The sequence below is a fragment of the Balaenoptera acutorostrata genome, chromosome 16 (genome assembly GCF_949987535.1).
Source record: "Balaenoptera acutorostrata chromosome 16, mBalAcu1.1, whole genome shotgun sequence".
Lineage (NCBI taxonomy): Eukaryota > Metazoa > Chordata > Mammalia > Artiodactyla > Balaenopteridae > Balaenoptera > Balaenoptera acutorostrata.
Genome location: NC_080079.1, coordinates 81,210,156 through 81,236,435, shown reverse-complemented (window position 1 = coordinate 81,236,435; position 26,280 = coordinate 81,210,156). Strand labels below are relative to the sequence as shown.

Here is a 26,280-nt window from a genome sequence, read left to right as displayed (position 1 = left end):
TCCCAGACCAGGGATTGAAGCCGCATCCCCTGCATTGGCAGGCGGATTCTTAACCACTGCACCACCAGGGAAGTCCCTCATCTCCTTTTATTTTTGGCCATGCTTACTCTTCTCCAGACACATGGGATGTTGTATGATGAATTTGGCTGGACTTTGTCCCTGCTTCCTGGGAGGGAGCTCCTAAATCCTTGGAATTTCCTGAGTGATAGAAGTGTCTTGTTGTTCCTGGTGGGCCCTCAGACCACACGTGAGTTTATGCTAATGAGGTGACTCAGGATGGGGGTTGGTCATGCCTGAAAGACCATGTGATAAGAGGGGGTGGGGCTTTGAGTCATGTGACATCAGCCCATCTTCTGGGGGAAGGTGAAGGGGCTGGAGATTGAACTACATGGGCAATGGATGATTTAATCATGCCTACATAATGAAACCCTGGACACAGAAATAAAACTCTGGACACAAAAGCTCAGGGTAACTTCCCTGGTTAACAACACTCTATGCCAGGAGGGTGACGCATCCTGACTGTGGGGAAGAGACATGGAAGCTTTGTGTTAGGGATCCTCCCAAATCTTGCCCTATGAGACTCTTTCTCCTGATTTGAATCCTTTTTTTTTTTTTTTAAAGTTTTATTTATTTTATTTATTTATTTTTGGCTGCGTTTGGTCTTCGTTGCTGCGTGTGGGCTTTCTCTAGTTGCAGCGAGTGGGGGCTACTCTTTGTTGCGGTGCCCGTGCTTCTCACTTCGGTGGCTTCTCTTGTTGCGGAGCACGGGCTCTAGGCACGTGGGCTTCAGTAGTTGTGGTGCATGGGCTCAGTAGTTGTGGCACATGGGCTTAGTTGCTCCGTGGCATGTGGGATCTTCCCGGACCAGGGCTCGAACCCATGTCCTCTGCATTGGCAGGCAGATTCTTAGCCATTGCGCCACCAGGGAAGTCCCTTGAATCCTTTTTGTTATGGTAAGATTGTAATCCTGAGTACAGTGCTTACCTGAGTTCTGTGAGTTCTTTTAGTGAATTCTGGAACTTGAGGGAGTAGGGGGAACCTCCATACGTGTAACCAGTTGGTCAGAAGCGTGGGTGGCCTGGGGACCCCTGAGCTTGGGGTGGGTGTCTGAAGTGAGGGCAGTCTTGTGGGGCATATGCCCTTAACTTGTGAAGTTTGGCCTAACTCAAGGCAGTTAGTGAGAGAACTGCATTGCACAGACCCTTCTGCATGGTCCTGCCTTGAGACTGCTGCACTGCTCCTCCCCCTGCTGGAACTCCTCACCTTAGATGGCCACATGTCTTGGCTTAGATGTCAACTCAGTGGCGAATACCGTAGAAGCTCCATTGCAACCTCCCATCCTGGTACTTTCCATCTCTTTCCCTGCTTTTGTTCCTAATTAGGACTTCTCATCTTTTAACATACAACATAACTTATCTATTTTTTTCTATTTACTGTAGTTTTCCATGCCTAGAATACCCACGGGGGAAGGGATTTTATCAGTTTTGATCACTGTTCTATCCCAATGCCTAAAGTAGTACCTGGCACGTAGTAGGTGCTCAAGAAATATTTGTCCAGAATAATAGCAAAAATGTCAGCTCCCCAAATGTCTACTAATAGTAGACCACATAAATATAACAGAATACCAAACAACAGTAAACATGAATAAACTATACTCATCAACATGGGGGAAGATCCCAAACATAATATTGATGATGCAAGCAAGTAACAGTAGAAAATATACAGTATGATTCCATTCACAAAAGTTCAAAGACAGGCATACATATCTAGGGGTGAAAGTTTAAATAAAGGCATGGGAATAAATATCAGGCTAACAGTTACCTCTGGGAGGGAGGTGGTAGGGAGAGGGGATGAGGGAAAACTGGGGAGGACACAAAGGCGACGGCTTCTCATGTACTGGCAATGTCCTATTTCTTAGCCTAAGTCCTGATTCCATGGGTATTCTTTTTTTTTTTTAAGAAGGACCTGCAACAGATTAAGAGAAGCAGTCAGAAAAGTAGGCAGAACAGCAGTCAGGTGTGGTGTCTTAGAAGCTCAGAAGTGTTTGAAAGAAGATATAGTGATTGATTGCCAAATGCTGATAGATCAAGTGATTCACGGACTGAAAAACGACTATAGGAATGTGGTGGTCACTTGTGACCTTGTGTCTTAGTGGAGTTATGAGGGTTAATTGGAATGGGTTTAAGAGAGAATGAGAGAAATGAGAGATAGCACATATACACAACTCTTCTTTTATTTATCTACCTATTTATTTATTTTTGTACTTTTGTATTTTGGCTGCACTGCGTGGCATGCAGGATGGTTCCCCGACCAGGGATTGAACCGGGGCCTCTGCAGTGAAAGTGCCGAATCCTAACCACTAGGCCACCAGGGAACTCTGCCCTGTGGGTTTTCTCATTGTGATTATTCTCGAAACTATACATATACATTTCATACAGTCTTCTGTATGTCTGACATATTTCACAGTTAAGAAGAGGAGAAAAAGAACCATAGGAGGATGACTGAGTAGTCTTGAGTCCTCAGTTCCACTGATGAATTTATTGTGAATTCAGAGTGATAGCAGGGCTGTATGATTGCGTCTGGCAGCACTTAGATACCTGAGGGTACATCTGGAGAAGGCAGATTTGGATTCATCTCTCAACGGAGTTTTGCCAGGTGGGAGACATGAAGGTAAAACGAGCAAGGAAATCTATCATTTTGGCAAGGGAACAATTGAAAACCTGTTCTATGGAAACAAGGCTGAAACGGGAGGCAAGTGAAGTCAGGAGGAAGAGAGCGGAAATCCTGGGAAGATCTGGTTTGGGTGGGGAATGACAGATCCAGAGCACCCCGTGTAGTCAATGAACTGGACTCCATGGAAGTAAAAAGCTGTAAGCCAGTGCAGTCATGGTGATGAGAGGTCTTAAAGGGGCACGTTTGAGGCAAGACAATGTCTGGGTGCAACAGTGGCTGAACTGTCACAGACATATATCTTCTAGTTCCCACAACCTGCAGAAATCCCTCTATCCCAAAGCCAGCCCAAATAAAGCAACATTCAAAGCACTACCAGTGTCCCCCTATGCAGAGGCACCTCAGGACACGCTCCCCAGCATGGGTAAGGGGCGCAGCAGGAGTGACTGGGGCAAAAGGATTTTTGGCTCCTCCCTTTTCTCCGACCCAGGCACTTTTGGCTCCATCTGCAGTACGTGTCCAGTTGCAGACGCTTAGCACCGTTAGCACCATTAGCTCCATTAGACTCTCCTGGTCTGTCACCATCATCCATCATCTAACTATTGCAACAGCCTTTTAACCTCTCCCTCTACTTCTCCTGTGCATCCTGTAGACTTCATCTTCGTGGCAACAGTGGCAATGCTATGTTCATTGGCAGTAATGGATCATCCTGATTCCCCCCATAATAATGGATGTAGCAAAAAGGAAGGGAAAATCAGAAACTTGTGGACAACATCGCAACAAAAAGAGATGACCAGGTAGTCACAGAAGGCTGTAATTATATTGGAGATTGAAAATTATTTTTAAATTTACATATAGTAAAATTCACTCTTTTTGGTGTGCAGTTACTTTAAGTCTTGACAAATGCATAGAGTCATGTGATCACCGCCACAAATCAAGATACAGGTACACTTCATGGCTCCTAAAATGTTCCTCATGCTGTAGTCAACCCTCCCCTCCCCCCCACCCCACCAACCCCTGGGGACCACTGATCTGTTCTCCATCTCTGCACTTTTGCCTTTTCTAGAATGTCATATAAATGTCATATACATGGAATCATGCAGTTTGGATCCCTTTGAGCATGTTGTTGCTGAGTAGTATCCCACTACGTGGAGGTATCACAGTTATTCTGTTCACTCATTGAAGAACTTTTGGGTTGTTTCCAGTTTGCCTCAGGAACTGAAAGAATACAAGATACAATTCAGTAGCAATATAGATTTGGACTTGACTAACCAACCTGACCTAACTGAACATACAGAATTTTCATTCTTTTCAAGGGCATATGGGACATTTACCAAAACAGAACATATTCTGGGTCATAAAGAATGTATAGCAGATTTTATATAATTGAAATAATTCAGAGTATATCCTTTTGTATAATTAAATTGGAACTCAGTAACAGGAAGATAACTAGAAAATCCCCTAATATTTGGAAACTAAGTAACACCCTTCTACATAACTCATGGGCCAAAAGAGAAATCAAAATGGAAATTTAAATATCTTGAGCTAAATGATAATTAAAAAAACACTTAAAACTTGTGAGAGACGGTAAAGCCGTCTTAATTTCCTTTCCTTAAAAGGAAACTTATAGCTTTAAATGAATATAGTCAAAAATCAATAAGCCTAGCTTCCAACTTAAGAAACAAACAAAAAGGACAATAAATATCCCTCCAAAAGTAGAAATATAGACACAATAAAACTAAGAACAGAGATCAATGAAATACAGGGCACAATAGAGAAAACTCAACAAAGCTGAAAGTTGCTTCTTTGGAAAAAAATTATAAAATTGACAAACTCCAGCAAGACTGATCAAGGAAAGAAAGAGAAAACACAAAGAGCCCCAATATCAGAATGAAAAGTGGGACATCACTACAGATTCTACAGACATCTGAGGGATAATATGAGGATGTTATGAATAACATGTCAATAAATATGAAAATTTAGACAAAATGGAAAAATATTTCAAAAACACAATTTACCAAAGTGACATAGGAAGAAGTGGATAATCTGCATGGTCCTCTATCTATTAAAGAAAATGATTCTGTGATTTAAAACCTTCCCACAATAAAAATCAAGGTACAGATGGTTATTAGTATTCTCATTGAAAATCTATCAAGCACAAATTTATGATTTGTGTACTATCATCTATGTATAAATATATTTGTGTTATATAAAAAGCTGTCAGTGTTCACTTAAATTATATAGGGAGTGGTGGGTGAGGGTATAGGTGCAACAAAGTTGGCCATGTATTGATAATTGTTGAAGCCCAACATTGGGTTTATTATACCTTCTTAGGGCCTACTTTTGTAAATGTTTGCAATTTTCCATAATGAAATGTTTTTTTTAAAAAAAGGAGTCAGACCATAACATTACTGTGCAAAAGCCTCCACAAGCTTTTGTTGCTCCCTCTGAGTCAAAGTCACAATGCGCCAATGGCCAGCCAGGCTCTTCCTGATCTGGTCGCCCTGGCACCCCCTGGAATCTCACTGTCCACCACACTCTCACTCATTTTCATACCACTCTGACCTCCTCCTTATTGCTTGCCCATGACCAAGGCATACTCCCATTTCAGGGCCCTTGCACTTCCTGTTGCCTTTGCATCAAATGTTCATCTTTCAGATTCAGCATGGCTTGCGTCAGTTAGGTCTTTTCTCAAATGTCACCCTTTCAGGGAAGACTTCCCTGACCAAAGTCAAAATAACTCCATAAATTGCACTCCTGTGCCCTCTCCCTGCCATGCTTTTCTCCAGAGCATCTGCATCATCTGACATATGAAATATTTACTCGTGTTTTTATTTACTGCCTGCTTCCCTCAAAAATGCAAACTTCAGGGGACTTCCCTGCTGGTCCAGTGGGTAAGACTCTGTGCTCCCAATGCAGGGGGCCCGGGTTTGATCCCTGGTCAGGGAACTAGATCCTGCATGCATGCCACAACTAAGAGCCTGCATGCCGCAACAAAGATCCCCTGTGCCCCAACTAAGACCTGGAGCAGCCAAAATAAATAAAATAAATAAATATTTAAAAAAACCCCACCAACCCCCGCCCCCATGTTTTGACTGCATGAACATGTACCCCCCCAAAAAATGCAAATTTCAACCAGACAGGGACATTCACACCTGTACCCCAGTGCCCAGAATGGCACAGTAGGTGCTCAATAAACACGTACTGAATGAATGAATAAAAAAGGTCCTCAGGGGCTTCCCTGGTGGCGCAGTGGTTGAGAGTCTGCCTGCCAATGCAGGGGACACGGGTTCAAGCCCTGGTCTGGGAAGATCCCACATGCCGCGGAGCAACTGGGCCCGTGAGCCACAACTACTGAGCCTGCGCGTCTGGAGCCTGTGCTCTGCAACAAGAGAGGCCGCGACAGTGAGAGGCCCGCGCACCGCGATGAAGAGTGGCCCCCGCTCAACGCAGCTAGAGAAAGCCCTGGCACAGAAACAAAGACCCAACACAGCCAAAAATAACTAAATAAATAAATAAATAAAAAAAAAAGAAAAAATACAGCCATTTGCTTATGACTTAAAAAAAAAAAAAAAAAGTCCTCAGCTTCTCCAAGCCGTGTTAAGGGGCACCTTCCCATTCCTTCACCCAGACCCCTCCGCCCCTTCCTGGCCCCAGACCTCTTCCATATTCACCTGAGTCTGAGTCCCTCCTGACCCCCCTCCTCCCCCACCCTCTGGTTGTTGCCAGAGAACAGGGATATCCCTTCAGAGAGACAGGAGGCTTCTCTGGGAGCCAGAAGACCTGGATCATCATCCTCTTAGTGGTTTTGGAAAAATGGGGACTATGGAATCTCAAGATGGTTTTGGACTCTCGCTCTGCCACTTACCAGCTCTGAGATCCTGCAGGGTCACTTCGCTTCCCTGACCGTGTATATGTTTACTCATCTGCCCAGTGGCGACAAAACCAACACCAACCATATAGCGTGGTTGTGATGGTTGAAGGGAATAACCGAAGAGACCAGGTTTGCCCACGGAAGCGCTTTCACTGTCAGATGCGGATGATAAAAATTTGGGCAGCTCTCTGAGAATCCCCAAACGGTCTTTTACAAGAGGCGGCCACGTCACCTTTTGGGGTGTTTGTTGCCTTATCCTTTTAAAAATGAAAGGCTGGGGCTTCCCTGGTGGCGCAGTGGTTGAGAATCTGCCTGCCAGTGCAGGGGACATGGGTTTGAGCCCTGGTCTGGGAAGATCCCACATGCCACGGAGCAACTAGGCCCGTAAGCCACAACTACTGAGCCTGCGCGTCTGGAGCCTGTGCTCCGCAACAAGAGAGGCCGCGACAGTGAGAGGCCCGCGCACCGCGATGAAGAGTGGCCCCCACTTGCCGCAACTGGAGAAAGCCCTGGCACAGAAACGAAGACCCAACACAGCCAAAAATAAATAATAAATAAATAATAAATAAATTAAAAAAAAAAAAAAAAAATGAAAGGCTGGCCTCGTCTCTCCCCGCGCCCTCCCTCTTCGCCCCCAACCCCTGCCCCCGCCCGGCGCCCTGCGCCCTGGACACGCGTTCTACCTGTCCTTGCACCTTCGTCCTGCACTTTCGCTCTCCACGCGACCGCCCTGCGCCCTTCCTCACCCCGCGCCCTCCCTCTCTCGGCGCCCGCCCCGCACCCTCGCCCCGCGCCCGCCCGCTCCACGCGCTCTCGCGCCCGCCCGCTTCGTGCCCGATCCGTGCCCGTTCCGTGCTCGCTCCGCGTTCGCTCGCTCGCGCTCCCCGGCGCCGGCTGCGGAGGGAGCCGCTCTGCCCGCAGCTGGCGCAGCGCGGGGGCGGCCGCGGGTGGGCGGGTGCCGCGGGCCCGGGTGCAGAGCATGAGCCGCCGCCGGCGCCGGCCGCGCGCTGCTGTGGGCCAGACTGCGGCGCAAGGGCTGCGCGGGAGCTACGCTGGCCCGGACCGAGGTAGGCAGCGGCCGCCGGTCCTCAGTCCCTCTGTCCGTCCCTCCCTCCCTCTTGCGGGCCGTCCCCTCCGCTCGCCGGCGCGGGCAGGGCGGGGCGTACGCGGGCCCAGGGTCCCGCCTGGCGCGGCCGTCGTGGGGCCGGGGCGCGGGCTCCCGGCGCGGGTCGTGGGGCGCGCTTGGAAGAGGGAGTGCGGGAGCCCAGTGCGGAGTTGCCCAGAACTCCGCCTCGGGCTGGACAGTGTCAGGACCTCCCAGTCCCCAGGCCCTGCGGGGCAGCGGGTGGTCTCAGCCTGGGCGTGGCAGGAGCGCACTCGGCAGGCTGGCGTGGACACCCGCCGGCGGGTCCCCTGCCCCGGGTCTGGTGTGGAGGAGGGGGGCTGGGAAATCTGAGGCGCTAGGGCTGCGCAGTTGGAAGTTTCCATTTGCTTGCCTGCATTCTGGGCCCCGAGGTGGCATCTCACGCCCTTGCTGTGTGGCGAGGAATTGGGGCGTGAGCTCAGCATTTGAGGGGAGCCGGCCAGGGCCAGGGCGAGATGTCCTTGTCTGCACCGTGGGCAAGGGTCATTTGAAGGACCATGCTCTCTCTGCCCCGGGCCCTCCCTGCTGGAAACAGAACCTGGGGCAGGTGCAGCTAGTTCTGGTCTGCGCATGTGAGGGGGGAGACGAGCAGCAGGCCCCTTGCCCCCTGCATCTCTAGCTGCTTCTGAGCGCTGGAACTGGTGGATATTTACAGGGAGGCTGCCTGCCTCTTGGGAGCGGCCTGGGGCTGAGATGTGGTAGTGGATGGAGCACCCTTCTTCCCTGCTTGGAAACGGGAGCCCCGTCAGGTTCACCCTCCCCACTGCTGTCATGCTTCTCCCACCCTCCTGAGCAATGGAAGGACCCAGATGGCCACCTGCCCTGGGAGCCCAGGACGTGCAGAGTCCGGCTGGCATGCAGGGGTAACTCGCAGAGGCAGTGGTCTGGTCTGCCCCTCAGGGGTCTCCCACCTCCCTCTGGACACAGTCTGGCCCAGCCCAGCCTAGCCTGGGTCCAGGCCCTTCCCTGCCCAGATAGGAGGGCAGAGAGCAAAGCAGCAGCTCCTGTTGTGAGCAGAAAACTAGGGAGTAGGGAGGCCACAGGTCTTGACTTTTGAGCTGTGGGCAGGCTGCAGGCTCCTCCGAGACTCAGTTTCCCTATCTGTAGAATGACACCATGGTTTCATTATGAGGGCATTTCCGCTGACATCCAGGGACACTTTGCAATGGAACCTCAGGACCCCAACCCAGAATAGGAGGAGGGGATTCAGAGTGGGGGGAAGTGGAGGGCTTGGCTTGGGGCACGGGGTTAGGTTTTCTGCCCCTCCAGCCTTTCTTTGTTCTTAAGGACATGTGTCAGAGTGACCAGCAGCCCTCTGGGGTCATGGGCCTGGGTGGGGTTAGCAGCAGAATCTGCAAGCCCTACCCCTGAGAAGAGCGAGCAGTGTGGGCCCACATGCTGACACCCTCCCAGGGTGGCTGTGCGCTCCAGCCCATGGCTCCCACGTTTGGGAGCACAGCAGGTGTCCCTGTCCCCAGGTATGTCATGGGGGCCAGAGAGCCAGACAACAAGTTTGTTTTTCTCTGGGAGGCATCCTTGAACTGCCAGCCTGATGGCTTCCTTCCACCTGGCAAATCGTGGAAATGGAACAGTTCACACAGAGCAGAGGGGTTTTTTGGTGTAACTTAGCAACCGCAGGAGGAGGAGGGGGAGGGGGAGGAGGGAGAAATACCGGCACCACCAGCGTTTGTGCTGGGTCGACCCGAGTGAGGCCAGGGGCTGGTGGGCCCAGGCTGAGGGGGAAGGGCATCCCCAGCACAAGTGGCCCCCCTGCAGCTGGCCAGACGAGGGACAGAGCCCTTAGTCCGTCTCCTGGGTCCTCCAGAGGAGAGCAGTTAGAGGCTGGGATGATCAGGTGTAGCCTGAGGGCCCCTGAGCCCACCTGTTTCCGCATCTGTGAATAATGGGCCAAACGGGCAGGACTGGAATAGCTTTGGTTGATCTTTGGTTTTTAACCACAGAACCCTGTGCTCAAGCGGCATGTTGCAAAACCAGATTTGTCAAATAGGCCAAGTGAAGGTTCAGGGCTAGGAGCGGGGTCTGTGAGGTCCACATGCCGCCGTCAGGAGCTGGGGCTGGGGCTGGGGTGGGTGGGTGTAAGCTGCCCTTTGCTGCATGGCCCTACCCCAGAAGAGGGCCCCCCGGGCCTCCCCACAGGACCTGCTGGGGGTGGGTGCCAGGGCCACAGTGGAGGAGAGGGACAGAGATGCCGGGCAGGGCCTGTCCAGGTGGTTTTGACTCAGTGCCAGCGGGCCCTCCTACTGCCCCCTGCTGGGACGTCTCCTCCCTCCCTCTTCCCTCCCGAGGCCATCTGCTTCAGCCCTGGTCCGCTGTGGCTGTTTTTACTCTCAGAGCTTCCAAATGCTGAGCAGAGATCTGCTTCCTGTAGCTCCCACCCACCGCGGGCTGCCTCTCATCCCTTTGCCCTCGCCTGCCCACCTCCCTCCTGAGATGAGTGTTTACTTAGCAAGGCGTCTTCTAGGCGGAATCTGAGGAGGGAAGCAGGGAGGACGGGAGGGAGGCCCGGCATCACAGGGTGGCATCAGTGGGGAAGCTGCCAGGCCCTTGGCCGTGGGAGATGAGGCGGACCTCTGACACCCACTGGCCACATGTCAGGGCGCCCTGATCTGTTGGGGTCTGGGGAGGACACTCTGCCCTCTTTTAAGACTATGTGCCTTTCTCACCTCTTTCTGGGCACAGAGCCTGGGGCTGTGTGTGTGCGAGAGAGAGAGTGAACACAAGGGTGCCCCGGGCTGGCACAGAGTGAGCTGGCTGCTACTGACCCATTCAGAATGTCCCTGCAGTGGGGACCCCGGGAAGTCCCAGCCTAACAACTCTGGAGTGGGGTTTGGGAAGGTCAGCAGACATCAGCATGGCTGTGGCATGGCGGGAACCGTGGAAGGGAAAGTTGAGAGCCTCGCCATGTCCAGGCCTGTGCCGAGTATGGGAGGGACAGAGGCCAGGTGCTGGAGGCAGGGAGGGCCTTGGGGATTCGCCTTTTGGGACGGGTCTCAGGCCCTGGAAGGAGGCTGGTGAGAGGTGTCTGGTCAAGAGTATGAAATCATTAGGGTCCACACCGATGCCTACCAGGGCCAGGGAGGGGCGGGGTGTGTGAGTGCTGCCTGTCGCTGACCCTGCCTCAGGCAGTCAGATGGCTTCAGGTGTGTCTGAACGCTCTTGTCTGCAGAAGCATGTCCTTAGAGCCCCACAGGTGCCTTGAGTAGGATTCAGGGCAACACCCAGTGGTCCTGCCCTGGAAGCTTCTCCCCATCTCACTTACGTAACAGGGAAGCTCCTCAGGGTCAGTGCACTGGTGCCGGGATGTGGACATAGCACAGGAGAAAAGAGCCTCTTGTCCCCCTGGCCGCCACGAGTCCCTGCACTGGGCGGGAAGGGTTGGGGGCAGGCTGCGGACATGTGCTGCCCGGGGTAGCGGCAGGAGCTCGGGGCGTGCCGTGGTCCTTCTGAGCGGGCTCTGGGGTTCTCCGCGGAGTGCGGTGAGTTTGGGGAGCGATGGGTGAGCACCAGCTCAGGAAGGAGGGGCCTGGGCCTTGGTGAGGGTCCCAGCTCTTCAGAGGAGAGCACCCCATTTCTCCTGGGGGACACACGCGGTGAGCCCCCCAGGCAGGGAGCCTGCCCCGTAGGTGCGGCGTTGAGAACTCAGGGGGCACTTCGTTCCCACTCCTCCAGCTCCTGCGCCAGCTCCCCCCAGGTGCGGTGCTGCTGCCCTAGTTGACAGCTGATGGCCTCAGAGGTGAAGTCACTTGCCTATAGCTTCTCCCAGCTCAAACACAACGACAAACCTTCCTCAGCTGTCTCCCCCTCCAGCTCTTTTGCACCCTGCTCTCCTCCCCTGCTCGGGCTGACTGTGAAGGGTGTTCTCTGCTTGCTCACTGCATACCAGCACTTCCCACTCAGCCCAGCCCACTCCCATCTGTACGCCCCTCACTCCAGGCAAACAGGCTTCAGAGGCCCTCGGGTGCCTCTGGCACTGCTCCCCGGCCGTGGTCCCCCAGGCTCTGCGGGCCACCCCTGTGCCTCCGTGTCCTCCGGCCCCCCTGCAGACCTTCCTGCGGGCGCCCCCTCCTCTCCTGGGGCACTCAGTGTTCCCCTTCCGTAAGACCTGGGCCCCCATCCTCTCCTCCCCAGACGTGGCTGCAGTTCCCTCCTTGGTGCTGATCCCACCCCAGCTTGTCCCAGCAGCATCTGAGCCCAGGCCTGCTGGCTGCCTCCCAGGTGTCCACGGGCAGCCTGTCCACTGTCATCGAACCCCTGAGCCTCCCCTGCCCAGCCCCCGCTCTGAGCAGGTGGGACAGCCAGGGCCTCCCCTGTACCTCTGCCAGGTCAGCCCTTGATTGATTGAGCCTTCGGCTCGTCTGACCCCACGCTTTCCCCTCCCCCTGCCCCCCGGCCTGCTTCCCCTGTAGTGCCTGCCCCACAGCGCAGCCCGGTGACCTTTAACCTTCTCTTTGTAAAAATGCTCGAGCCTCCTGCTCCCAAGCAGGACGGCCTCTCCCCACCTGGTCGGCTCCCAGCCTTCCTTAGGGTGCCTTCCTGCACAGGTGTGCTCTGCGGGGTGCCCTGGGCATACCGTGTAATTGTCTGTCTGTGATCCCTCGGAGTCAGGTCTATACCTGGCCTGTTGGCCCCAGATGGGCCGCCAGCTCTGCGAGGCTGGCTGTGCTGGGGGACTCAGCAACGTTCGTGGGATGTGTGTGAAAGTCTGTGCGCGGCGGGCGGAGAGCGCAGGTCTGTGTCTGGGAACCTGCGTGTCGGTGGGTGGGAGGCTCCTGGCCTCAGCCACGTTGCCGTCCCCTTTCGGGGAGAGGAGAGGGGAGCAGACCTACAAGCTCTGGGACAGGCAAGGGGGGGTGGGGCCGGGAGGACAGTCCCTCGCCCGTTGTCACCACCACTTCCGTTTCTCCAAGTGTCACTCTCAGACTCTACCTTGAAGAGAGAGTTCTCCCTGGATCTGGTTGTCATGGCAACACTGTTAACAAAGAGTAGCTTCCGTGGAGGAGGCTGGCTCACCCAGAAACCGAGGGGGCTGGGCGAGGGCGTGCGTTCTGACGGGTTTACGAGCAGAGCCTGTTTCCACACCTGCACCGAGGCTGCCCAGGTTGCGTGGACCCCTCTGCCCCCGGGGCTCTCTGGGCCTCTGGTACCCAGACCCTCGCCATGTGAGTGTCACGGAGCCTCGATTCCATCTGCGTGTGGCCTGGATCCCAGCCGCAGCTGGCTCACGGGGGTGTGCCCAGCCCTGGCCCCAGGCACTTCCCAGGGTGAGGAGCCCCGTTTTGTCACTGCGGAAATCCAGGCTCAGAGGCCCAGGCTTCTCTTGCCTAGGACTTCCCCGGAGACTGGGTCGGTGCCCAAGCCCGTTTCGGTTGTGGACTCTGAACAAGGCCTGTCCGGGTTCCGTTCCTCCTCTGAGGTTAGGGCTTCGATTAAACGCGGTAATGACACGCAGCCCGGGCCGTGCCGACTGGGGACGGGCGGTTGGCCCTGGGATCCAGGTCTCTGCCCTCAGAGCTGGGGGAGAGTGAGGGAGGGCGAGAGCTGGCCGTGTGGGCCAGCTCGGGGATGAGGCTGGAGGGATTAGGGTTGGATGGGGTTAGAGGCTCATAGAGAAGGAGCTCGTGGAGTTCCGAGGGGAGCCTCCGCAGCTTTCCTGAGTCAGTCACTTGGAGCAGGCAGGAGGCTGCGTCAGTTATTGGTTTTATTGCGGTAATTAGCGGTGGGTGGCCCCAGCTGGGCAGATGAGGCCAGGAACAGGAGAGCATCAAGGCTGCCCCTGGAAGAGCCCACGTCCTGTCCACACCGCCCATGGCAGGCCAGGGCCCTTCTTGCTCAGCCCTACCATGGGAAAAGTCCTCCATGCTCTGCGCCCCTCCGTCCTCAGGCGTGGGAGGGTAGCCCTCCCCCACCAGCGTGAGCAGTCTGCCAGTCTCTGGGGTGACCTGTGAGCACCTGGGCCCTGGTCCCTCGCTGCTGGGTCAGGGGGCTCTCCAGGACTACGGAGGGAGGCTTGACGGTGAGCAGGGCTGGCCAGGGTCCGAGCTATTCCTCTGGGAAAGGCCAGAATCGCTTCCAAGAGTGGGTGTCTCGCGTGGGGCAGAGCCTCCCGCAGTACCTGGTCCGCCCCAGGATGGAGGGCTCCTGAGCTCCAGGGTGCTTGCAGAGCCATGCTGTTAATGATGCGAACATTCATGAAAATTGCCTGCAAACTGGCCGTCAGAACGCCTCAAGGAATATCAGAGGCACCAGGTGATTCAGACCGTGTTTCCTGCCTACAACGCAGCTCTGGTAGAAATTAATAACAAAACATAACTCTAAAAATACTAGTATTTGGAAAATTTAAAACCTGTGTATAAATACTTAGTGAATCCAAGAAGAAATCATAATGGAAATGAGATGATACTGAAATGAAATGATAGAAACATAATGAGGGACACTTGTGGGACACAGACCTTCGTGCGCACAGCACCGCAGATGTGTCACCAGCTGACCTTGTCTGGATAGTCCACATTCTTTGAGGCGTCTGGGTCCAGGTACCGCCTCCTCCGCCCCAGCTGGTGGGAAAGGGGCCAGGCAGTGGGTGCCTTGGAAAGGGGTTAGAGGCAGGGAGCGGTGGCCAGGCCTCCTGTGACTGCAGGGGTGCCTGGGGGAGATGCAGGATCCCCTGGCTTTTCCTTGCAGTCAGGCCAGGCTGGGTCTGGGGGAGCTGCCCTGCCCCCAGTGCAGAGACCAGGACTTTTTTTAAAATTTTGTATAAATTTTATTTATTTATTTATTTTTGGCTGCATTGGGTCTTCGTTGCTGTGCACGGGCTTTCTCTAGTTGTGGCGAGTGGGGGCTACTCTTCGTTGCGGTGCATGGGCTTCTTATTGCGGTGGCTTCTCTTGTTGCAGAGCATGGGCTCTAGGCTCACAGGCTCCAGTAGTTGTGGTTTGCGGGCTCTAGAGCGCAGGCTCAGTAGTTGTGGCATGCGGGCTTCAGTAGTTGTGGCTCGTGGGCTGTGGAGCGCAGGCTCAATAGTTGTGGTGCACGGGCTTAGTAGTTGTGGCTCACGGGCTGTAGAGCGCAGGCTCAGTAGTTGTGGCGCATGGGCTTAGTTGCTCCGCGGCATGTGGGGTCTTCCGGGATCAGGGCCCAAACCCGTGTCCTCTGCATTGGCAGGAGGATTCTTTTTTTTTTTTTTTTTTTTTAAAGGATTTTCTTATTTATTTATTTATTTATTTATTTATTTATTTATTTATTATTTTTGGCTGTGTTGGGTCTTCGGTTCGTGCGAGGGCTTTCTCCAGTTGCGGCAAGCGGGGGCCACTCTTCATCGCGGTGCGGGGACCGCTCTTCATCGCGGTGCGCGGGCCTTTCTCTATCGCGGCCCCTCCCGTCGCGGGGCACAGGCTCCAGACGCGCAGGCTCAGCAATTGTGGCTCACGGGCCCAGCTGCTCCGCGGCATGTGGGATCTTCCCAGACCAGGGCTCGAACCCGTGTCCCCTGCATTAGCAGGCAGATTCTCAACCACTGCGCCACCAGGGAAGCCCCGGCAGGAGGATTCTTAACCGCTGTGCCGCCAGGGAAGCCTTGAGACCAGGACTTTTAAAGCACACTCTCTGGTCACAGCCACCATTCACAGGTGATAGCCATTCCCAGCCCTGGAGGGGAGGACACCAGGTGTGTCTGAGTTTGGGCTGAGACTTTGAAGCGCTGCTGCTCTATGAGGTTATTGGGGTGCTGTTAGGGGAAAAAAAGGAAGGACCAGTGCAGGGAAAGGCCCAAGGTTGCAGAGCGGAGAGAGGATGGGACAGCGGGCAGTGCGGCGGAGGCCAGAGCCCTGGACCACCCTGTCCATGCTCAGGATCTTGGCACGCTGCATGTGTGTGTGTGTGTGTGCGCACATTCACATGCCGGCACCAGGGAGGGGGCCCTGACCAGCCCTCTGTCCCAAGGACTCTGCCGTGCATTTCACTAACACCTGACTTAATTTAACGCTGTAAATTTTTTTTCTTTTTTGGATGCTGGCATCATTATACTAATTTTGCTCATGAGCCTCTTGGGTCTGGAGAGAGAGGCAAAGGCAGAACTTGAACCCAGGTCTTCCCTCTGTGCCAAGGAGCACTTTGGAGAGAAGGTGACGTGCTTCTTTTGTGCCTCCCTTCATCTTCCTGTGCCCTTCCTGCTGCCCTCTCCCTGTGTGCAGGCCCTGAGCTGGCTCTTGCTCCCTTTCCTGACTTTGACTGTGACCTCCCATCCTCCCCTGTGCTTCCCTGATCTCACACTCACACCTCAGGTCTCAGCTTGTACAGGGCTCCCAGCAGGAGCTTCTCCACCTCCTGGGGCGGTTGAGATGCCTCTTCCTCTGGGCTGTAGAACTCCAGGGACTTGTAGTGGGCGTAACTAGCTCCCCGCGTGCCAGCCGCTCTTCTAAGTACTTTGCCCAAGTCCACTCATCTCACACACACTTAAAAAAAAAAAATTTATTTATCTAGGCTGCACCGGGTCTTAGTTGAGGCACGTGGGATCTAGTTCCCCAACCAGGGATCGAACCCAGGCCCCCTGCATTGGGAGCACGGAGTCTTACCCACTGGACCACCAGGGAAGTCCCTCACACACACTTTTTTTTTGTTAACAGATCTTTACTGGAGTATAATTGCTTCACAATACCGTGTTAGTTTCTGTTGAACAGCAAAGCGAATCAGCCATATGCATACACATGTCCCCACATCCTCTCCCTCTTGAGCCTCCCTCCCATCCTCCCTATCCCACCCCTCTAGGTCATCGCACACACACTTTTGAAAGACGTGGCTTAGATCGGGTTCCCCAAACGCAGAGCCTGAAATGGGAATTCTGATGCGTGGGATGTCGAGGGTGTGCTCTCAGAAGTGTAAGGAGGTGGGCAAGCAGGTAGGAAAGGGGAGAGGCAATTTCACCAAAGTGCAGTTTCTTTCTTTTTAATTTTAATTTAAAAAAAATTTTTTTTATATTTTAATTTTATTGGAGTATAGTTGATTTACAATGTTGTGTTAGTTTCAGGTGTACAGCAAAGTGATTCAGTTATACATGTACATGTATTCATTCTTTTTTAGATTCTTTTCTCATGTAGGTTATTAGAGAGTATTGAGTAGAGTTCCCTGTGCTATACAGTAGGTCCTTGTTGGTTATCTATCTTATATATAGTGGTGTGTATATGTTCATCCCAAGCTCCTGATTTATCCCTCCCTGCCACGTTTCCCCTTTGGTAACCACAAGTTTGTTTTCGATATCTGTAACTCTGTTTCTGTTTTGTAAATAAGTTCATTTGTATTTTTAAAATATTAGATTCCACATATGAGTGATATCATAGGATATTTGTCTTTGAACTTCACTTAGTATGGTAATCTCTAGGTCCATCCATGTTGCTGCAAATGGCATTATTTTTTTTTATGGCTGAGTAATATTCCATTGTATATATGTACCACATCTTCTTTATCTATTCATCTGTCGATGGACACTTAGGTTGCTTCCATGTCTTGGCTCTTGTAAATAGTGCTGCAGTGAACAGTGGGGTGCATGTATCTTTTTGAATTATGATTTTCTCCACATATATGCTAGATCACATGGTAGTTTTATTTTCAGTTTTTTTAAGGAACCTCCATGCTGTTCTCCATAGTGGCTGTACCAGTTTACATTCCCACCAGCAGTGTAAGAGGGTTACCTTTTCTCCACACCCTCTCCAGCATTTATTGTTTGTAGACTTTTTGATGATGGCCATTCTGACCGGTGCGACAGAAGTATAATTTCAAGCAGTCTCACCTCAGCCTAACCACATGGGGGACTCTGGAGTGTAGACTGCACCACAAGCTTGTCTCACTGGGAGGCAGGGAGTGGGCTCTGCCCTTGGCCCCTCCAGTGCCCTGGAGAAGGTTGCAGGTGTGAATGGCCCAGTGCTGGCTGCCCTAGGGGAAGGTGCCCCAGGCTGGTAGGAGGTCCTAGCAGCCTGGGTGGGCCCAGCAGCAGCCCCCTCCTCAGTGCCACTGTTGCTGCCCCCAGGCAAGAAGCTGCCTGCTTCTCCCAGGGTCTCCCAGTAGTCCTTGCGGGGCTTGGGATGCAGCCTGAGGTCCAGCCCATGCGTCCTGTGGCCTGGCTCACGGATCACTGGCCTCCTTGCCGCGGTGCCTCATCTTCCTGGGGTGCATCTGCCTGCGTCCGAGTCTCCTGCCCTGTGCTGCTCACCGCGGGGCCCAGGACTGAGGGCTGTGTGGGTGCGTGGAGGGTCTCTGTCAGCTTGTCCAGAGAAGAACTGACAATCATGGTCGTCAGCCTGGGCTCAATGGCAGGACGTTGGGCAGGCCATGGGTGGGAGAACCCTAGACCGAGGGCCGTCCAGAGCCCACCAGCCTTGAGAGAGGGTCCTGGTGCCAGGCCAGTGAGGGCAGTGTGGGGTGAAGAGCCCTAGCCTGGGGTCTGTGGCCTGCACTCCAGCCCCATCCATCGTCTCATCACCCACCCGCAGCTGTCCGGCCCCGGGCTGGTTGGCTCCCTGGGGTCTGCCCTCGGGTATGGCCTGCAGCAGGAGGGCCCATGAGCTCCTCCTGGCTTCCTGCAGCCCAGCTCAGAGGTGGCCGCACACGGGACTGACCTGAGGAGGCGTGAGAGGCTGAGCCGAGCGGGCAGACGTGAGGGTCGAGTGGGGGTGTGGCTGGCACACAGGTGGGCTGTGGGCCTGGCCTCTGCCTGGTAGCCCGCCCACCCCCGCTGGGCCCCTCCGTGGCTCCCTGCCGTCTGACCCACTGGCCTGCCCAAACCGTGCCGTTCTCCCCTTCCCTGAACTTCTCTGAACTTTTCTTCCCGTGTGCTCCTGGCTCTCAGGCATGGTCCAGGGAGGGCCCTATACTCCCTCAAGGGCTGCCTGCCTCGGTTTGCTTGGCTGCAGTAAAACACGCATCTAAGAGCGCCCCAGCCCCGGGCCCGGGAGCAGCCTTGGGGAAGGCCCTCCTGGCAGCATGCAGCCACCTGGCCTGGGAGGGTGGGATGCCTGAGCACAGCCTGACGGTGGGTGGACCTGGGTGCACAAACTAGGCTCCAAAGCGCTCCCCGTGATGCTGGGAAGGGCCGCTCCAGTTTTCAGAGACGGGCAGCGTCAGCAGCATTTTGCATAGAAGGGTCCAGGGCGTGTGATGCCACGTCAGTCTCCAAGGTTCTAGGTGGTGGAGGAGCCAGGACCCCCTCTGAGGGCAGGGGGCAGGGCCGGGAGGACAGAGACTGATCCATTGGGGGTGACAGACAGGGTCACTTCTTTTTTATTCAAGGTCACTGTCTAAGAGGTTGCAGAGGGAGATTTGGAGCCCAGGCCTGTCTGAAGCCCAGGCCCAAGGCTCTGCCTCTCAACACGGCACATAATTAGATCGAGGGCGGGGGCTCCGAGCCCCTTCCCAGCGAAGCATCTGTGGCCCCATGAGGTGGAGGCAGAGTGGGGTTGCAGGGACGCGGTGGCCCGCGTGCCCAAAGTGGCCCGTGCTCACTCCCCCCCCCGCCTTCTCCAGCCTGGACTCAGCCCAGGCCTCCCTCTGCAGCCTGCCTCTGGCACCTGGTGTGGCCGGAGCCTCGCCCCAGGACATGCACACGCACCTGTGGCATCAGACACGGTGTGGCAGGTGGCTTCCTGGGTGGGCTGTCCGCCCGTGGAGCTGAGGGTAACGGGCACCAGGCTGGCCATGAGTATGAGGGCAGGGCAAGGGCAGGGAGAGCCCCGACTGAGCCTGACCTCAGCCCTCAGGCTGCCCCAGCAGGAGGGTGTCCTTTTTTTTAAATTAATTTTTACTGGAGTAGAGTTGATTTACAATGTTGTGTTAGTTTCTGCTGTACAGCAAAGTGAATCACTTACCCATATACATATATCCACTTTTTTTTAGATTCCTTTTCCGTAGAGGTCATTACAGAGTATTGAGTAGAGTTCCCTGTGCTATACAGTAGGTCCTTATTAGTTATCTATTTTATACATAGTAGTGTGTCTATGTCAATCCCAATCTCCCAATTTATCCCTCCCCCCCATGTCTCCCTTGGTAACCGTAAGTTTCTTCTCTACATCTGTGACTCGATTTCTGTTTTGTAAATAGGGTCATTTGTACCATTTTTTTTAGATTCCACAAATAAGCGATATCATATGATATTTGTCTCTGACTTACTTCGCTCAGTATGACAATCTCTAGGTCCATCCATGTTGCTGCAGATGGCGTGATTTCGTTCTTTTTAGGAGGGTGTCTCTACCTGCCCCTGCCCATCACCTCGGGCCTCCTGACAGGGCAGGCTCGTTTGGCAGTGCCAGCAGTGATCACCTCCCCCCATGAGTGCCCCCCCTCATGCTTAGACACCACCACCTACTCACATGATCCTGAGTTGAATTGAGCTAAACTGCTGCTCTGTTTCCCCATCTTTCAGTAACGGGTTGACTGGAGCAGGGTGTCCAGAACTCAGGTCCCTAGGTGGCTCAGGGGCGGACAGGCCTCTGTGCGCCAGGCCCGGCCCAGGTTCGGGGAGTGCAGAAAAATCTGAAAATAGATAGAGAAAGGCAGAACAGGGAATTAGAGGTTGACTGGGGGAGGCGGAAGAAGCGCCGGGGTCTTCCATTCAGAGTAGAGTGACTAGGGCAGCCTAACCGGGAAGGCCCCGAAGGGAGGAGGGAGAAGGAAGCCGCGTGGACGTCTGGAGGCCGGGGGCTCCCTGCAGAGGGAACAGCTAGTCCCAGGCCCTGAGATGGACACGCACCGGCATGCCCGGGAATGCCAAGGAAGCGGGGGGTTCGGGGGCGCACAGTCCAGGGCAGACAGTGACTGTGGGCCACTGATTACGTCACCCTGGGGTGAGCCAGGGGACTTGTGGCTTTGACTGGGGCCTCATGCCACCTCCATGGCTCACGCGCGTCCACATGTGGATGGCTCCGGCAGAGGGGCAGCTGGCCCACCACACCAGCCGTGTCCCAGCCCCAGCGCGACAGCCCTGCGCCACCTTCAGGAGAGAGTCTGGCTTGGGGGCTTGCTTGGGGCGCCTGATTGGGGGAAGGAGCAGAGATCGGTGGAGTCCTGTTGAGTGTGGATGCTCTGGGAAGCCAAGAGAGGCATGGCCTGCGCGTGGCCATGTGGGTGGGGACTCTCTGGGCTCTTTTTTCCCTAGGATTCCCTTCTCCCTCCTCAATTTACAAATGCTGGTATTGTAATGGCGGTCAAGAAGTAAAACCGTTGGGGGAGGGGTTGGGGTGGGCGTGTGGGTGCGTAGGGGGGACTTCTCTGGCGGCCCAGTGGTTAGGACTCCGCGCTTCCACTGCAGGGGGCGCGGGTTCGATCCCTGCTCAGGGAACTAAGATCCTGCATGTCTCATGGCAAAAAAAAAAAAAAAAAAAGGAAAAGGGGTCCACATGGAGCGTGTCTCCTCCCAACCCTGGCCAGTTCTTGGATCCTCCCAGCTGAGGCCCTGTTGTTATCTGTTTCCTGAGTATCCACCCACATTTCTGGTCCCTACACACCAGCAGTGCATTAGTTCTTGTCATGCACTTGGTGGCCACGGGCCTGTGCCTAGCTTGGCTTCCCTTCCCGGTGCATCTTGGAGCTCCTATCTCAGTGTGTGTAGAGTGGCCTTGCTGCTTTTAATGCCTGTGCGGTCTTCCCACAATGGATATGTGTATGATAACTCACCCATCCAGGTGAATCAAACTGCAAGGTGGCCGTTCAGACTGCGTCCACTCTCCTTTTCCACGCAGTGCTGCTGTGAGGACCCTTGCACACGTATCCTTTTGCTCAAGTGTGAGCATATTTGTAAGATAAATCCCTAGAAATAAAATAGCAGGGTGAAATGGAGGTGCATGTATAATTTTGATAGATTTTGTCAAACTGTCCTCCACAGCCATACCTATTTATACTTCTGTTGGCGATGCATGTGAACACCTGTTTTTTCACCCCCTTAACTTTGCCGACCTGATAGGTGAGAAATGGTATCTCGTTGCAATTTTAGTTAGCATTTCTCTTACTATGAATGAGATTGAGCATATTTTCATATATATAAGAGCCACCTGTATTCTCTTTTTTGGCGAACTGGTGTTTGAATTATTAACATAGTATATCTGTTGGGTTGATGGCATTTTTCTTACTGATTCATAGAAGTTATATATTGAGGAAACATACTTTGGAGTATGAGCTGCAAATCTTTTCCCCAATTTATTGTGTTTTCACTTTGTTTGTTACGATTTTGCCATGCAGAATTTTAAAAATGTATGCAGCCAGAACCATCATTTTAAAAATGGTTTTGGGGTTTTGTAACATACATGAAATTATGTGAAATTACTATTTCTGTAGGCAAAAATGGTTGCCTACCAGTACTTTCGTGGGATTCAAAGTAACAGAAAGGCCTTCTCTTCTGTGAAAGTATAAAGAAATTCTCATATGTTCTCATAGGCTTACGGTTTCATTTTTTTCAAATGTGAATATTTGATCCATCTGCTGGACTCCAACTTAATTTTTTTCCAGATGGCTACTCATTTGTCCAAAGCCACTTATAATTACCTTTTTTTCACTGATTTGAAATATCACCTTTATCATATACTGAGCTGCCATATGTGTTTGGGGTTATTTCTAGACTTTCTTGTTGGCTTCATTGCTCTGACTGTATATTCATGTGATGATACGTGTTTTAAATTTAACTGTTATTATGCAAATTTTCAAACGCACTGGAAGGTAAAGAGAATAGAATCATGAACCCCCATATTCTCATTACCCAGATTCAGCAGTTAAGATTTTACCAGCTTGCTTCACTTACTCATTTTTCTTTCTTACTCCCTCCCTCTTTCTTTTCTTTTTATTTCCTGTTATTCTTTTTCCTTTTGACTGAAGTATTTACATCAAATCCCTGACCTCAGTAATTTGCTCCTATATACTCCAGTATGGATCTCTAAAACAAACAAGGCCATTTTCAAACAAAACCATATGGTTATTAGCACACTTAACAAGATAACAGCAATTCCTTGCTATCATTTAACATCCAGTACACGTGTCATTTTCCTTAATTGTCTTGAAAACGCCTTTTTGCAGTTGGTTTGTAAAATTGGTAACCAAATTAAATCCACATGTGGCATTTAGTTTGTATTGTTCTTAAAGCCTCTTTAATCTAAAACAGAGCCTCTTCCCCCGCCTACCTTTTCAAAAGCCATTGGCTTGTTGCAGAATCTTGGTGAGCTGTCTGTAGAATGTCTTATTTTCAAGACTTGCCTGTTTGCTTCCTCTTCGTGTCATTTAACTAGTTCCTCAACTCCTAGTATTTCCTCTAAACTGGAATTTAGCTCAGACAACTTCATGGGAGTTCATGCTCTCTGGGCAAGAATGCTACATGGTGTTGCCCTTTGCATGGCATTGTGGCAGGAGTCTATCATGTCAAGTCTCATTGCAGTGGGCATGAACGTGGGGGAGATAGATCCTCATGCCCTGGCATCCGTTTGTCCATCCTTCTGACCATTTGAACCATTGATGACCACTGTCTGAGTCGAGTATGGCATCCAGAGTTGTAACATGGTACCTTTCTAATTGTTCCTTCTGAATACATTTGTGGAATTCTTCTATAAAAAACATTCCCTCACCAACCAGGGCTATTTGGGTACCCTGAAAGCATTTCATTAAAAAAAAGGCAGATAAGTACTAAATTCTTTCTTTGCCAACACGTGGTTCCTCTGATCTTTGCAGTTTGTTCTTGTTTCCAAAACTCAGCAGCTTCACCTGACCACATTCCTTTTCAAGTTGCCTTTACCTTTTTTTTTGCAGGTAGAGCCCTATGTTTACTGCAGTATTCCTTTATCTGGTAGGACTTAGCCTTGTTAACTGTGCTGGTATTTACTCTGGTTGTCACTGTGACTGACTGTTTCCTGGTGTGACATCACACCCATGGGGTGTTTGGCCCAACTTGGTTCTCCCATCAGTCCTGATATGTTGAGGGGTGGTCTTACAGCAGGTGAGGTTTTTTTTTTTTTTTTTTTTTCTCCCTGAATGCTAAATCTCGTTGGAGCAGAAACGCTTGCGCATTTGGGAGGCTGGTGAAGAGGATGCGTGGAGGGAGACCTGCCTGGGATGTGGGGAGTAATGCATCCCAGCTGTCTTGTCTTCTCTCGGTCCGTGGATGTGAGCCATCTGTGCATTAGGAAAGAGGGTGGGAGGGGAAGCTGAAGGCCCCAGCGGTCCCAGCATCTATCGAAACCAAAGAGCCTCCTTTGCATGGTCGAGAACACTAGGGAACGTCAGACAGTGGCAGCCTCATGACATGGCAGGGTTCCCAGCTGGGAGGAGACCCTGGAGCACTGGGGGAGGTGGGGCACACATGTGGTACCTACAGAAACTCGGTTTTCCCAGTGAAGGGCTTAAGGAGGTGGGGACCTGTGATGAAGAAGGGCCCCTGGAGGCACAGACCTGGGTCTTATGGGAAGGCAGGGTCTGCGGGGGCAGGGCCTGTGGGAGGGGCCCGCACAGTGGGTCTCTGGGTTCCAGACCCCAGCTCAACGCCCTGCTCCATCCATGCTGACTTGTGGGGATCTGAGCTCTGCCCCTGTCCTGCTGTGCCTGAGGCCCCATATGGATGGGTTGATGCTGGTGTGGATCACGGGCAGTGAGCAGGGGGTCTCTGACATCATTGGTCAGAAGAACCCACCAGGAGCAGAATCCACACCTGGGAGCCCTCTTATTTCTTTCTTGCCAGGAGGCCTTTCACAGCCTGGCCTTGCTCCAGCACCTGCCTGGCTCGGAGTGGGAACACTGACAGCGAGGGTTCATGGTGCCTGAACAAAGGGTCTTGAGGGTTTAGGCGGCCTCCTCTCCCCTCCCCGCCCGCCCCCCCAGGCATCCAGCCCCCGATGTCTGTTGAATGAGTGAACAGGCAGAAGCTGCCTCCCCGCCAGTGCAGTGCTGGGGCCACAAGGGCAGCCACACCTGTGGGCCACCTGGCCTGCTATACATCGGCTTCTACACTGTCGTGGGGCATCCGGAGGTGTGTGACCAATCACAGGGCTCTGCTTGGTTGGGGGTCAAGAGCCTCCCCCGAGGTGAAGTGTTGAGGGTTGGTGGGCAATGGACAAGGGCCCAGAGGCAGGAACAAGCACAATGGGGGGAGGCAGGTTTCTTGAAGCTCCCAGGACCATCTGTCCAGTGAGGGGGGTGGGCAGCACTGGGCAAGGGTGCTGAAGCCCGGGGCTTCTTCCCTCGCAGGCTGGGGTGTTCTTCCCACCCGGTGTGGCCTTCATCTTGAGCCACCTGTATCCTAGCCCTGCCCAGCCTGGCCTGGGCCCCCGCTGACCCAAGGCTGCCTCTGGCCGGGCTCTGAGCACCGTGCCTCCTTCCTTCTGCTTCCCAGGCCCTCTCCCAACTATGATTTTAGATCAGCAGTTCTCAAAGAGGCATCCCAGCGGCCTCAGCCTCCCCTGGGACCATGTTAGAACTGCAGAGTCTCAGGCCCGACCCCAGACCTCTTGAATCATACTCTGGGGGAGGGGGCTGCCCTCCAGGGGATTCTGACACCTTCTAAAGTCTGAGAACCACTTCTCAAGGGCAAACAGACCAGCCCAGGGGTTCAGGCCTGGACAAGAGTAAGGCTCTTCCTCTTGGTTCTGGAATCTTCCCAGACCACAGTCTGCAGTTCTGAGCCCACCGGACCCTACTGAGTGCCAAGCCTGCTCCCAGATCCTGACCCACCAGGGTCAGCCCAGAATGTCAAGTTGAGTTGGGACCTGGACGCTTACCACACTGGGGGGCCTAAAGGCCTCAGGGCAGGGAACTTTGAGTTCACAGAAAACAGGGAACTTTCCTTTTCATCGTATTTGCTTTGGTCTCTGGTGAGCTGCCCAGTGGCATTCGGCCAACTCTTGGCATCAGTCACAGAATCATGGGGCAGATCAGGTTGCACCCTTGGGAGGGCCCTCAGGGGCTGTGGTCCATGCCTTTACCTAAAACCTCTGGGAGAGGTTAGTGGCTGGCCCGGGCCAGGATGCGGGGGCACTCACTTCCCAGGCCACCCCTGCCTGTCACCCCCACAACACACTCAGCTCAGACAATCATTCGGGTGTCACTGGACCCAGCTACGCAGAGCACAGATGAATCAGACTTCCCGTAATTGGCATTCAGAAGCTTGGAAGGGTTTCCGGGACACTCGGGGGCCTGATGTCTCTTGTTGGCATCTCTCTCCCTGCCTGGGGCAAAACAACATCTGGGTCAAGGAGCTGCTGCATTAGTGGGAGATTGTACCTGGCAGAGACCTTCTCTAAGTCGACCATTTGACAAAGGATCCCTGACTTTGGGTAAGGGAGGGGGTGGGATGAGAGGAAAGGGGGCTCTTGGGCTCTTTCAGGTGAGATCTTTTCATTCTCACAGATCCCCTAGGATAGCGGCCTTCTCCAGTCCTACAGAAGCATAAAGTAGGCTCAGAGAGGCTGGGAAACCCAGTAAAAGTCACACAGCAATATGGGTCAGAACTGGGACTCAGACCCTGTCTGGCTGTCCCCAGAGACCCAGACCCTCTCATCAGGCAAAACACAAGCCTCAGCCTCTAGGAGCAAGTGCATAACCTGGGGGTTTCTCCCCTCCCCCA

At 53.2% G+C, this 26,280-nt stretch overlaps 1 protein-coding gene across 2 annotated transcripts in view; it reads left to right on the top strand.

The window, feature by feature from the left end:
* The window catches only part of RASGEF1A (RasGEF domain family member 1A), a 105,865-nt gene that overhangs the window by 9,219 nt on the left and 70,366 nt on the right, over positions 1–26,280 (top strand). Inside the window, exon 1 of one of the 2 annotated variants that reach the window (XM_057530982.1) lies at positions 7,545–7,611. The exons of the other annotated variant lie outside the window; for it this stretch is intronic. The gene's annotated coding sequence lies outside the window, so the exon portion shown is untranslated. Of the gene's footprint in view, positions 1–7,544; positions 7,612–26,280 lie in introns of those variants that run through there. 2 annotated transcript variants of the gene reach the window in all.